Source organism: Manihot esculenta, chromosome 9 (genome assembly GCF_001659605.2).
Source record: "Manihot esculenta cultivar AM560-2 chromosome 9, M.esculenta_v8, whole genome shotgun sequence".
Taxonomy (NCBI): Eukaryota; Viridiplantae; Streptophyta; class Magnoliopsida; order Malpighiales; family Euphorbiaceae; genus Manihot; species Manihot esculenta.
The window spans coordinates 22669806-22685295 of NC_035169.2; the positions used below are offsets into that span (position 1 = coordinate 22669806).

The 15490-nt window shown below is 32.3% G+C and overlaps 1 long non-coding RNA gene across 2 annotated transcripts; it reads right to left on the reverse strand.

Annotated features, from left to right (window-relative positions):
* Window positions 1-1457: 1457 nt before the first annotated feature.
* Window positions 1458-7075, reverse strand: LOC110622279. Of its 2 annotated transcripts, none has more exons than XR_006351903.1 (3): window positions 6086-7075; window positions 5382-5546; window positions 1458-2142 (listed from the first exon to the last, which is right to left on the reverse strand). It is a non-coding gene; the product is annotated as an uncharacterized LOC110622279 (long non-coding RNA). The 2 variants fall into 2 exon arrangements; XR_002489076.2 differs by lacking the exon at window positions 1458-2142 and adding an exon at window positions 3099-3325 and having other exon boundaries at window positions 6086-7071.
* Between the last annotated feature and the right edge of the window lie 8415 nt (window positions 7076-15490).

Here is a 15490-nt window from a genome sequence, read left to right on the forward strand (position 1 = left end):
AGGTGAAACCATTTTTCACTATTAGATATTTTTATTAATATTTCTATATGTAAATTTGGTAATATATTTTAATTTTAAATTAAATTAAATAATAAAAAATAAATTATTTTGTTAAAAAATATTTTTCATAAAAATTTTTTAGAGCACAAAGTTTTCATTAACTATCTTGTGTATGAAATTTATAATATCATGATAAGTATTTGGTGTATTTTAAAGAAAATTAATAAGTTGTTTTCCATTTAGTAGTTCAATTTTTTTTTTTTTAATTTATTATCTTTTTTATTGTCTTCATTTCTAATTTAATTATGATTTAATGAAACATTATTTTAATTATGTTTTGAGAAATGAATAGACAATATAAATTCATAGGCAATTTGATATTATCAAAGAATCTTAGTCCCAAATCAACGACATGAAAAAAAAAAACTAAATAAGAAGGCTTTATTTGATATATTTTGAAAATTTGAAGGTTTTATTTATCATTTTTCTAGAGTTTAAAGGACTTATATGTCTTTTAAAGATATATTTGTTCTATTATTAAAATTTAAAAATCTTATTTGATCTATTGATTTATTTTTTAAGGATTTAAATAGGCGTTTTGCCTATATTTTACCTATATTTTTAAGTAATTATATTTTATTTGGTATTTTTAAATTAATATTTTAAGCATTCATAATAAAATATTATATTTTTATTTAAGCAAATTTTTTTAAGCTTGTAATTTTTATTATTTTTTATTTATTGAAAAAAATATTGCTTAATAGGTTATAGCGGTTATCGAAACCATAAAAAATGAACCTATTATTAATCAATAATTAAAACGGCATATGGTGGCAATAGAGTCGAATCCACCAGGATTTGATACTAAGGACTTTTGGGCAAGTTGACAATAAAAGTAAAATAAGGGAATTGTTTTTTATGATAGTGAATTAAAATTAAAACTAAGTAGTAAACGAGAGCAATAATTAAAAGATGAGTAAATCAATAATAACAAGACTCTAGTTGAAGTATATGATCCATTTCAGTTTGGAATTAACCATTCATACTTTGATTCTTCTATTTGTTTCAATAAATTAGTTTAGGTTGTGGAAGACGTTTCTCACAACCAAATTCCTCCTAAGTTTACTTTGATTAGAAAATGTTCGCTAATCAAAAACTAATTAACAAGTTGTCAAGGAATGCCCTTAGAGTTCTTTACTTTTCAAGTGTTAATTGGTTTAAGAAATAGAGAAACTTAATTCTAACATTGCCAATCGTGTGGTTAAGTTAAATCATGCAACCAATTGTTACTTATGTTTAAATAATTTAAACAATTACGGATCTAAATTATTCAAACTAACAATATATTGCTTATGCAATTAAAAGCAATGGGCCCTTATTGATTCTAATAGCAAGGCAATAATAACATGAAGAACAAATTGCATAAATATTGAAAAATAGAAGTTTAAAAATGGAATTTCAGATCTCTCAATTCATAACAAAACTGAAATTTCTCATACTCCAAACAGAGAAAAAGTGTTTAGCCACTAATGGTGGACAAAGAATACATAAAAGAGAAAAGGGAGAAGAAAAGGGGAGAGGGCGTTGCTGGTCTTGCTGCCGAAAGTTGCTTCTCTTTTGCTGCTAATTTATGCCCTTTTTATAAATGAGAATCCTTAATTTAATCATTTTTGGAGTTGGAATCCTAATTTGACTTGGTCTTTGACTCTTTCTTTGCCTTGTATTTTATCATAACTTGATCTCCTTTGGTGAAGAACTCCTTTTAGTGTGGTTTAGGAGGTGCCATAGGATGAGTCTTGGTGTATTTGAAATAGGATAGGACTCTAAGACTTTTGAAATTTTGAATTTCTACTTTTTCCGCTCTTCTGTCTTTTCTTATTGGAGATAGTTGATTTGAGCAAATCACTTGCCCAAATCGTTTCTGCAAGTTACCTTCGGATTTCAATTTCAGCTTTCTTCAAATGATTTGGCCAGCGATCCGGCCAAATCAACTTGGGCATATCAAGTCTTTGAATGTTAGTTTCCTCTTCCTACAGCTGCCTTAGTCATCCTTTGAGGCTTGATTTAACCAAATTGCTTCGGTCAAATCAATTCTTTAGCATTTTAAGCTATTTTTCTCCAAATTTCCATTTTTCTCATTTTCTACAAAAAAATTATAAAAACATAAATTAAATTATGAAAATATATATTTAAATAGTAATAATAATACTAGAAATGTAGCTAAATTATGCTTGATCAATAGGTAATTTTGGATATTTTTAATTAATATTTTAATTTTTTATTGATTTCTTTTTTATCATTTTATTTTTATGTTATTTATTGATATAGGAGTTTGATACTGGTTTAATAGGTAGCAAGTTATAATTATTTATATAAATTTAATGGTCATGATTTTCTAAAAGTTCTGTCGAAGCTAATTTCTTCAAGATTTATTTTTTACATGGGTGATATATGATAGAGTTGCATTTTAAAAAAAAGTTCTCAATAATATAAAATTAAAAAGATGAAAATAAAAAAATATTTTAATAAAGGAAGATACAATCTAATAATGTAAATATAAACAAAAACAAATGAGAAACAAAACTAATGAGAATCGTGCAAGGAAATTAATTCCTCCTTAAGCAACAATCGATTTCATCTCATATCTTAGCTTTTAACTAATTGTGTAACTTATCCCTTAGCTCATCATGTATGGTTTTTCAAAGATCTACTTCTTTTTATTTAAAAAATGCGTTCGACTCAGTTTATAACTTAAATTTATATTCATATTCTTTTGGAGTAAAAAGTTCAGCAATTTGACATTCCACTTCTACTTGAATTCGAGTAGTTTTGTTAGTTTCATTTAGGATGTGATGAGGAGAATGTTGCCTAACCGAATTAACACCTTTTAGCGGAGGAGGACCTTTACCTATGCATCTAATACATCATAATTTATGATACAAAATCCTAATATAAGGATCCCTTATTGTATTATTATCAACACCATATTTTTCTACTTGTGCATTATATAAATCCAACAATTTCTGGTATATTTCCTCGACTTTCTTATCAATCAATTTCTCATTCTTTTTTCTATATTTACTTAATAAAAAGTCTTAGACATTATGGTTCTTTAATATTTTCTTGACATTATTACAATGTTATAAATGAAAAAATAAAACTTTAAAACTATTAAAAATGAATAGAATATCTTATCATACATTGCAAAATTATATATCAATTGTACTAACTATTTCATGCACATTTTTAATAATAGACTTTGCGCCCACATAAGCTAACATCTGTTATTTTTTTCCCTATTCGTCATATTTGCTTCACTTCCATTCTGCATGTGTCAAAATATAAAATACAACATAAGTGTTACTTTATCAAATAAATAATGTTACATCAAATCCCTTTTTTTATTATTTCTTTTTAACAAAAATCCATGCAATAGGCAATTCAATCCTAACAAATAACTTACTTTGAATTTATGTGTAACCCATTAACTTTGTGTCAACCATTTCCATTGATTATGGTCTATCTCAAGAGGGTAGTTAGCCAGCTGCTCTTAATTAATTTTAAACTATAGATAGTATCTTTTTTTTAAAGTATAATGTCAATCTCTAAAGTGTGTTATTAGTATTCCCCAAACAGCACTTTTAACATAAATCTTATTTGAAAATACAAATATTTCCTAATAATTATTTATAAACTACTTCACATTAATGACTTCTTAAAAAACTCAATAAAAAAAATAAATGACCATATACTTGTGTCTGCTTTAGTGAAAAATAAAGGACCACGATGTATATTATAAGAGTATAACTCAATAAACATACCATAATAAAGTAACATATTATAAGAGTAAAAAATCAATAGTAATTGACATATATGAAAAGAAAAACTCATGGTATATATTAAATACCAGATGGATCACCCGCGCTATGCTGTGGACTATATATTAATTATTCTCATTTTAATTTATGGTTTAAAGTTATTTTTTCAAAATTTTTCATTTTTATCCAAACCATTATAAAAGTATACAAATTGGATGTGTGCATTTTGAAGAGATTATTTTCATGCACAAATTACACACTAATAAATAAAATTTAAGTTATAAATCATATAAGTTCTCTTGATAATTTGCTATTTGATGTTATGGATCACATTTTCAAATGCATACTCGTTCCTTAAGCTATATGTCTTACTGAAAACAAATACCCAAGTGAAAATCACTCAAATTATGTACCGTCATCACTCATACTTTATAATCCAATTGAGATCTAAATGGAATTGAAATATAACAATAGACGAAGAAATTTACAAAATATCCAAATTCAACCCAAAAAGATGAAAAAAAAAATTGTTCTAAAGAGAAATCTAACTATCACCATCAAGACCTTAACCAATATATAGAAAGGTGATCCCAATAATATCACAAACAACTATAAAACTATTGCACAAAACCATATATGCTTTTAATTAAATATGAAAAAAATTAGTAAATAGTCTACAAATTGCCTTATAAAACAATTACATACCACTGCTAATTTTATTAATATGAAACTCTAATCTCAAGATTTGGAATAAATAAGGCTTTTTGGCTATTGTAACATCATATGAAGAAAAAAAAATTATCATACCATTATAAACTCAGAATAAAATATAAGAGAGCATAATTGCTCAACATGAATGGCAAATGGAATTAAGTCAACACGCATAAATTAATCAACAAAGATTTTTTAAAAAATGAGCCAATTTTTAGAAAGTATGATGCACCTATTCTTTTAGAGATTATAGATTAAGCATGCTATATATGTGTAGACTTAAACCTATTAGTATATATAGGCCTATTAACCTACATAATCCAAACGTTTTAGTGAACACATCTCAAATATATCTGTATTTTCCACACTTAGCAATTGAACATCTGAATGTTGGCTCCGATTTTAAGAACTGAAGAATGAAGATAGGAAAAAAACACATCTCAAACAATCATTCTTTTATATATTCATCTTTCAATCCAAATTTAGTACAAAAGAAATCATTTAATGAAGAGAAGCTTGAGCTTAAATAGACTACCCCAAGTCAAATTTCCCCATGAAAGAAATGTTCAGTTTCATCTACATAATAATCAAGTCAAACTCAATAATGATCAAACAATATTTTTTTTCACCATTAAAACATTAGCATTAAAAAATGAAACTATAATAACCACTATTTACATTGGATTTGAGATCATCAAATATAAAATACTCTAAGGATGATGATGTGACAGAAAATAATTGATAAATTCACTTGGAAGTTCTAAGTGTAAGATTTTCTCATTGATAACGACATTAGTTGAAGCACAATATCTTAAGCACAAAGACACAAAATATGATTATTTATATGTATACCTTTATTGTAAGAGTTTCTCTATCCTTCTTATCCTTAATCTTCAACATGTAAAGGGATGGTAGCGGTCTTAACTCCATCTCTTTCCAAGTTTCTCCTTCCAGCTCGATTAAAGGCACTTTTGTTATTCCCAGTCTCTTGTCTTGCCCAATATCCTGATCAAACACCTATTGCAAGAGTTTTATCACATTAGTTGCATAAGATGTAATAACTCTACCTACCATACTCTTTATTGAAAATCTTTTCCATGAATCAAATGGATCCTCAGCTAGAACATTGTTATCATATAAAATCTTTGAACAAAAATCAATAATAAAGACCAACCTATAATTATATTCTCATAAAAATAAAATCAGAACAACCTGCAATCATATAATCATAAAAATAAAATCAAATAAAATTTAAGAATAGAGGAACATTTTAGCTCTTACAACCTATAAACAAACACAAATCCAATAGAGAAGGGAATAAAAAAATAAATACAAGGTCATGGTAAATTTGAGATAGAGGCAACAAATCTAAAGTGGAAAAGCCTAAAATAACATTTATTTTCATTATTTCCATTTCGAGCACCACTAAGAGCTTAACAATCGGAGATAGCCTCCATCATAGCTGGTTGAAAGTATGGTTGTTCTTTTTACCATCAAAACTCTATTAGTACCACTAAATAGAAATCCAAATTGGAAAAGGCTAAAATCATATTTACCTAATAATTCAACTCCATTTTCAGCGTTGCAGAGAGCTCACCAATCGAAGGTTTTGCTCCATCACAGCCGATCAAAATTGACACAGAAATTTCTAAATCCAAAGAAATTAAGAAAGGAGGTAGGGAAATTGATCTACAGGTTGGAGATGGCACTGGTGAGCCTGAAATTGCCGGAAATCAAGCTTCAAGATAGCAACGATGTTCCTCATCCATCCCCAATCGTCATTCGTGATCGAGCACTAAAAGACATTGCCTTGCCTCGCGACCATATAAGGGTGGTGGTGGTGAAAATGATAAAAGTGATTAAGATATTTGCTTAAGGCATCAAAATTGTCCATGACTTCGATGATGGCTTCTCTCTTGAAAGGTTTGAAAATGGCCTCCATCACAGCTTGTTGAAAGCATGGTTGTTCCTTCTACCATCAAAACTCCATTATACCATCAATAGAAATCTAAATTGGAAAAGCCCAAAATCATAGTTACCTGACAATATTAGCTCTATTTTAAGCATCGTAGAGAGCTCACCAATCGGAGGTTTTCTCCATCACAGCTAATCGAAATTGACTCAAAAAGTTCTAAATCCAAAGACATTAAGAAAGGAGGCAGGGAAATTGACCTACAGGTTGGAGATGGCACTGGTGAGCTCGAAATTATTGAAAATTAAGCTTCAAGATAGTAGCGATGTACTTCATCTATCCCCATCCGTCGTCCCTCATTAAGCACCGAAAGACACCGCCTTGCCTTGCACCATATAAGGGTGGTGGTGATGAAAATGATAAAAGTGATTAAAATATTTGCTTGAGGCATCAAAAGTGTCCATGGTTTTGATGATGGCTTCTCTCTTGAAAGATTTGAAAATGGAGATTTTCTTCACTCTTTTCACCCTCTCTTTCTCTCTCTCTCATGGAGAGTTTGATTGATAATGAGACAATGCAGCAGCGACAGTGGATAGATGTAGAACGATGTCGTTTTGTAAAGGGATGATGCAATAAAGACCAACTCACTGGTACAATAGTGAAGGAGCGATACAATGAATGAATAAAAGCAAAAACTGGTAAAGCAAAAGAAAAATAAGGACATCCAACACATAAAGGAGAAATTTGTAGCAAAGGGCAAAAAGAAGAAAACACTATTTTTAATTTTCCCTATTCATAGATATATATATATATATATATATATATATATTATGTATTCATTGATTAAAGAAATTGATGCATTTTATAGCTAAATAAGCATTATTCTTACTATACTATTTGTTCGTGAAGATTCATTACTACTATTTTCATCAACTAATTGTTCATCATTTTCTTCTTGATTAGCATCAATTGATGCATCATCCACTTTATTTGAATACTCATTGATATCTTCTTCCTCATCTTCATGGAATTCTTTGTTAGGATTAGAATTTTGGATTTCTTTTGTAATACCCGGCTAGAGTCCGGCATCGGAATTCTACTTTTCGGTGGGATCCAGGATGTCAAAATCCTCTAGAAGGGCAAGATTTATGTTTTTCTAAAGTCTTTTAGTATGGTATATAGTTTTAAAGTTAAAAGGAAATGAGTTTTTGAAAGAAAAGCACCAAGGCAGAAAAGCCAGGTTCGGCCGCCGAAGGTGAGGTTCGGCCGCCGAACATGCATGGCTTTCGGTTTCACGTTAGGCCGCCGAAGGTGGTCTGGCCAGCCACCTATAAAAGGCCCTCAGTCGGTTGAAAGGATAAGGATTTCCTTTTTCTTTCACAAACAGAGGTGAGACCATGCTTTCCTTTGGTATTCTTCATGTTTTCATCAACTCTTGTAAAGGGTTGATTAGTTTTAATGTTATTTTGAAGGTTTTGAGCTACAAACATAAGTTTTGAAGTTTGGAGAGAGTTGAAGGAGAGTTGCTCCATATCTCCACGCTAGGATCGGTCATCTTCTTGTTTTCACGAGGTAAGTGAAGATCCTGAACTCCTTTTCTTGATTTATGGAGGTTTTATGGAGTTTTGGGGTAAAAGTTGCATGGTTAGGGTAAATAGGGTGTTTTTGAAGTTTTGTGATGAAATGTATATGTGTGTTGTTTATGTTGTTTGTTGGGGTTTTAAGGTAGTTTTTGACCCCTTTAAGCATATACTTGGGTATATACATGTTGAGGAATTGTGGTGTTTGAGTTTGGGAAAGTTTGGAGGGTTTTGGCGTACGGCAGAGCATGGTTTTGCCTTGCTGAAGAACCCAGCTTCGGCCGCCGAAGGAAGGTTCGGCCGCCGAACATGCTGAGGAGGTGGCTTCGGTTGCCTAAGCTTGCCCTCGAAAGTGTGGACTTTCGGCTCTGGAGGGGAGTTCGGCCGCCGAAGGTTATGGACTTTCAGCTCTGGAGTGCCTTTCAGCCCCCGAACCTTGCCCCCGAAAGGGTTCGGCTGCCGAAAGTAAAAGTTCAGCCGCCGAAGGTGCATGAGTTTCGGCTCTGGAGAGGACTTTCGGCCGCCGAACCTGCCGCCGAAAGTGCCCTGTCCAGCCTCCTTTTGCATGTTTTATGTGATTGGTTTAGGATCTTTTAGGGAGATTTTGGGGAGTTTTATAGAGTTGTTCTTGAGCTAGTTTGGTCCCTCATTTGAGTCCATCTGTGTAGGCACAGACCAGAGGAACCAGAGAGTTCAAGTGAGTACTGCTTCAGAGTTTGCAGAGTCAGTTCAGCGGTAGCCAGAGGTAAGTGGAACTCAACTTAATTCTTTTAATTGAGGAATTGAATGCTTTTAGCATATTTCATGCACCCTGATTATGCAATAGGTTGATTGCATTAGAAATCACGAATATGTTGCATTGCATTCTATCATTGTGTTGTGTGGGTGCTAGTGGATGATCCAATAGTTCCTGAGGAAGACCAGGTGCCCATTCTACGCCCTGGCATAGTAAAAGACCAGGTGCCCAGTCTACGCCCTGGCACGGTAATGGTAAGTATCAGATGTTGTGTACAGGAAGACCAGGTGCCCATTCTACGCCCTGGCACGAGGATAGGATACTGGGACTATTTGGGGACATGATCACTCGAGTTGATGTGATTACTTGTGTTGTGATGCATTCCATGAAAGCATGATTTAATAACTTATTTTACTGTTCTACTCACTGGGCTATAGAGCTCATCCCACTTCCTTAACCCCAGTCTTGCAGGTACAGTGTACAGGGGAAGTTCAGAAGGGTACAGGAAGAGAAAAGAGATTTGTAATAGTATAGTGTGGACATGTAATATTATAAAGAGATGTAATAGTTGTGTATAGAGTTAGAATGGTGCTTGACTTATTTGTTTTGTAGATCCCTTTTGTGTATGTGAAAAACCAGGCTTAACAGAGTATGAGTTTAACCCATCTAGAGCAAGCTCTAGTCAGGGGTTTTGTAATACAGAGATAGTGCATGTACAGGTTGAGCCTTGGTTCAGAGTAAAGTTTTTATTTTTCATAGAAAATGTATGATCATGTATGGGATTTTACAGGTACACAGAGAGTATAGCAGGCTTGCTACGGGTTATGGCGGCCTTAAGCCGATCTGAATCCTAGCGTCGGTGACGGTCCATTTTCGGGTCGTTACATCTTTTCTATTTTTAATTCTATTTTAGTCCACTGTTTACGACTCCACATCATTTTTTACTAAGACATTGTTATATCATCTTATTCATTAACAATATAATCTACAATTTCACCACTAAGTTATCTACTATCACACGTACTTCCATGCCATCATTACTTTCATTACCATTATAAAGGGGCATCATAATAATTTTAAGTCATTATTTTTAATATTAATCATTAATTTGAGTTCAATTGATCGATAACATAATATATTTGCTCAATTTAGCTTGTTGAGATATATGGCTCATCAATTTATAAAAAGCGTATAAAAGCGGTGTTATTTAAAGTGATGACTCCATTTTGATTATTCTTTATACCTCTTTAATCATTATAAACATCATACTAATCATAATGAATAATGACTATTATATTATAATTCAATTGTTTTCTTTAAATAAGTCAAAGTAATTGTTTTCTCCATTATGGGCATCATCTCTAACATATTATCTATTATTTTGTATTTCCCTTTCGAAACCATTTTTCTCTATGTGAAATTTAAACCCATTAATAACAAAGCTATTATAAGAAGTAACTCTTCTCATTGAGCTTTACTCTAGAGTTAAAAGTTCTTAGTTAATGCTTTCATCACTAACGTTTAGTAAGTTTGTTACCTATTCAAAGACAACACAAGTTAAAAAAAATTAATGGATTAAAATTCTTGTTGTGAATAAAACTTATGTTTGATTTACTTGTAATTTTTTCAAACTATTTCACAAAATCCATCTCTTGGAGATTATTCCCACTTTCATATAATCTAACATTCAATAAGGATTGCTAATATTTATATATGTTTCTATATAAGAAACATTAAAGTTTTAAATAGGAAAGAACATGCTCCGCGAGTGATTGTACTTTATCACAATTCATTAAAATATATTATTAAGTTTGTCTCTAATCTTGAAAACTTAATTATTTAGTATTTTCTTTACTTAAAGGCTTTTCATTTTGTGAAAAAAAAAAAGACAAGCTCACGTTTTGCTCCTTTATACCATCAAAATTTGTTTCTCTTCTATTGAATCTTACATTTGCCTTATCCAAATACTTAGAACAAAATGTAAGATACTCATCTCCAATATAGCCTTCAACTATTAATATTTTTAGACGTGCTTTATTATACACACTAGACTTGTACTTGCATATAGACCTATATAAAAGGGTAAAAAATCAAATATGCACTATTGATGACTTTTGAATATCATTACACTACCTAACATAATTATAACTCGTGTTGCTCAAAAGGATACATCCAACAATTTTAAACTGGACTAGCTAGCATTGCTTCACTTGCTAAGTGTATTAGCAAATGAACCATAATATAAAAAACAGATAGAAGGAATGTTTGTTTCTCTTCTTTCTTTTATAGTGCATACACAATTAGTGAAATTTTATATTTTTCCTTTAAATTCAGGTACTAGATGCAAATCTTTACAAACATCAAGTTTTTTAGTGTTCAAATGAGCATTCAAATTACCTATATTATTTTCAATAATACCCATAATTGTTGTCATCTTTTTAATTTACATAACATTTAAATTTTGAAAAATTAAAAGATTACTCCAATAAGGTAATTGGGATCTAATTATATTTCAATGAGGATTCAAATCATAATTTCTTTTCCTATTAGACTTGCCAAAAGTTATATTGTAATAACTATTAAATTGGATAAAAATGTTTTATTTTGAAAGATGCTTAGGAGCAAGACACCTTTCTAAAGTATTCTTAAAAGATTTTTTTTTTATTTAGACTCCATTTATTATTAGCTTTCAATAATCTATGATGTCCCATATAGCAAAATTTGTGCCCGTGTATCAATTTATATGAGTATGTGTCAAGGTTGCAAGTAGAACATACAAGTGCACCTTTAGTATTTCAACCTGATAAATTTGCATAAGTTGGAAAATCATTAATAGTCCATAATAATGCTACATGAAACTTAAAATTACTCGAGTCGGAAGGATCATAAATTTCAATTCCATCTTCACATAGCTCATTTAGTTCTTCTATTAAAGGCTCCAAAAAAATCAATGTTATTTTTAGGAGCCTTATTGCCTAGATTTAGTAAAGATAATATAAAATATTCATTTTTCATACACATCCATGGGGTAAATTATATGGAACTAATATCATAAGTCATATACTATATGAAGTACTTAGATTTCTAAATGAAAGCCATTAGAAACTAAACCAAGTGTCACATTTCATGAATGATGAGAACTTTAGATGCATTTTATCAAATGCAATATAGATAATGCACTTAGGAACTCTTTTTAGGAGGCTAAATAATCCCAAATTCAACTTTTCTCTTCATTATTAGCCAGATAAATCCTCTCATTGTCAAAATAAAAGCATCTTAGTACAAGCTTTTGGAAAAGAATAAAAAAATATGAAAATTATTATAATAATCATATTATATTGATAAAATAATTGAAAGTATATATATATTATAATAAATTAGTAAAGATCTAAGTTAGAGAAGCTTTTTGGCCAAGGAGTTGGGATTTCTTTACACTAAACTGTGATTTTTGGTGAAAATGTCTTCAACCTCATTTTGCTTAACCAACTACCACTCTTCCAAGTCTAGGTCAATATTGAAGCTTTATGGGGCTGATTTCAGTTGTGAGGGTGAAGCAAAGTATTGTAACTATGGTTGTCACACTCACTATCTAACCTCTAATAATGACATTTAGAATATTGAGTTTCGCCTAAGACTCTTGACTAAGCGAAAGAAACATGCTTAAAAACACATGAACATATTTCTTTTGTTGGTGGCACTATGAAATCTAATACTATAAAAGTTGTTTACACTTTATCCTCCTCATGGTAATCAAAATAATATAATTACAATATTAAGATATAAATATTAAAATTTAAATATATTCATACAAAAGACTTTCAAAAGAATGACAGAAGTATGAAAAAAAATATATTGGTTGATCTTCGCTGGTTATAGTGCAATCCTATTTAACTTTGCTAAAGCGGAAAAGAAAAGAAAAATGTAAAAGCCAACTGCATTTTTAGCACCATAAATAAATACTAATAACAAAATAAATTAAAAAGAAGGAAATATATATAGGAAAAAAAATAAATTTTATTTTCTTTAGATCGCACCCAAAGGCCGCCTACGTACCTCCAATGGAGAATCATGTCCACATAACTCTTAATCTTTTGCCCAAAAATTAAACTCTGAAAAGAAGGAAGAAGAAAAGTGTTTTGCTTTTCATTCAAGATGATAACGAATCATCATACAAAAATGTATATTATGTCTGTGACCGGTTTAAGGAGGGTTACATAACCCTACAGGTCACATGACCTGTAACACGTAAGAACAGATAAAAAAGGAAAAGTCCATCTTTACCCTTACAGATGACAATTATACCCATATAACCCAGGAACATAAACATAATAACACAATATAACAAAACATCAGTTATCCTGTATTCTCTACACACCCCCTGCAAGTTGGAATTGGGATGGAAACCAGGGGCAACTTGGAGCACAGCTGGTGATGGTATCTGAAGATAACGGTTTGGTGAGTAGGTCTGCGAGCTGAACCGTGGTGGAGACATGAGAAGGACAGATGAAACCGCATTGAAATTGTTCATGAACAATGTGACAATCGATGGCAATGTGTTTGGTTCGTTTGTGAAACACCGGGTTAGCAGCAATGTGCAAGGCAACCTTGTTGTCACAGTGGAGGGAGATTGACAGCTGAATAGGTACCTACAAGTCTTGAAGAATATAAGAAATCCATAATAATTCATAAACAGTACTAGCCATGGCACGATATTCCACTTCAGTGGAGGATTTTGAAATAGTGGGCTGTTTCTTGGTTTTCCAGGAAACCAATGACGAGCTAAAGAAGGTGCAGAACCCAGTAAGTGACTTTCTGGAGAAGGGGCAGGCGGCCCGATCAGAGTCACAGTAAGCTGTGAGAGGCATAGTGGTACTAACAGGGAAGCATAGGCCTTGATGAAGAGTGCCTTTCAAGTATCGAAGGACATGCATAGCAGCCTCCCAGTGAGGCTTGCGGGGTTGATGCATGAATTGGCTCAGATGCTGGACAGCATAACTGAGGTTAGGCCTGGTGAGATTGACATAAAGAAGTCTCCCAATCAAGCGCCTGTAAACATGGGAATCAGGCAGAATATCTCCTGTATCCAGAGACAATTGCAAGCCTTTAGGTAAAGGAAAGGGGACTGGTCTGCATGATTGCATGCCAGCATCCTTCAGAATGTCAGAAATGTATTTCGTTTGGCTTAAAAGAGTGGCAGTAGAGGATCGAGCCACTTCAAGGCCAAGAAAATATTTGAGAAATCCCAAATCTTTAATGGTGAACTTGGAGTGTAAGGCATGTTTGACCTTAGTCATAGCAACAAGAGAGGTACCAGTAAGAAGAATGTCATCCACATATATTAATAAAGCTAGAAAATAATCAGTAGTGCTTTTAACAAAGAGACAATAGTCATGAGCAGACTGAGTGAAACCGAGAGATTTCAGATAGCTTGTGAATTCAAGGTTCCATTATCGAGAGGCTTGTTTAAGGCCATACAGAGACTTTTTGAGGAAACAGACTTGCCCTGGCAAGGCCTTATTATACCCCTGGGAAGGATGCATATAAACTTCTTCATCTAAAGTGCCATGTAAGAAGGCATTGTTTATGTCAAATTGAAACACAACCCATTGTTTATGAGTGGCAAGGGCTATCAGAATTCGAACAGTAGCCAATTTGGCAACAGGAGAGAAACGGTCTTTATAATCTAAACCTTTAATTTGATTGTATCCCTTGGCCACCAGCCGAGCTTTGAATCTATCAATGTCACAATTTGGGTTACATTTGACTTTGTAGACCCATTAACAACCTATGGCTTTCTTGCCTTAAGGAAGGGTTGTAAGGGTCCAGGTGTTATTTTATTCAAGTGCATGCAATTCATGTTGCATTGCATTAATCCAATTAATGTTTTGGGATGCCTGACTATAGGTAGTTAGTTCATGGATGTGGGAAATATTCAGAACATAGGTTTGGTAGGAAGGTGTAAGACAGATGGGTGAGAGGGAAGGGGAAGCAGTAGTGGTGGCTGAAGCAATAAAGTCCACTAGCCAAGAAGGAGGTTTAATAGTTTTGGAAGACCTGTGAAGGCCAGGAGAGTTGGGAAGCTGAGAGGGAAGAGAAGGTGGAGGTGGGGTAGATTCTGGATCATGTATGGGAATAGGTATCATCACAGGGGTTTGTTCAGGTGGTGTGCTGAAAGGAAAAACATGTTCATAAAAAACAATATCACGACTAACAAATATAGTACTAGTAGTGAGATCATATAATTTGTAAGCCTTGTGATTATTGGCATAACCAATGAAGGCAGCATTGATTGACTTACTGCCAAATTTATCTTTATGAGGAGTGGTTTTGGTTGCAAAACAGAGGCAGCCAAACTTTTTCAGATGAGAATAATCAGGGGCATGCCCATAGAGGCGCTCATAAGGGGCCTGCCAACCAAATTGGGCCAAAGGGAGTCTATTTATTATGTAGGTGGCAGTAAGGATGCATTCAGACCAAAAGATCTGAGGTGCATGAGAATGAATTTTGATGGCTCTAGCTGTGTCTAAGAGGTGTCTGTGCTTTCTTTCAACAATACCATTTTGTTGAGGGGTGTGAGGACAGGATCTTTGGTGAATGATACCTCTTTGATTTAGTAATCTGGAGCATTCATTACTAAGAAATTCTCATCTGTTATCTGTTCTTATTATCTTAACAGTGATGTTAAAGTGATTGTACACCATATTCAGAAAGGTAGATAAGATATGAATAGTTT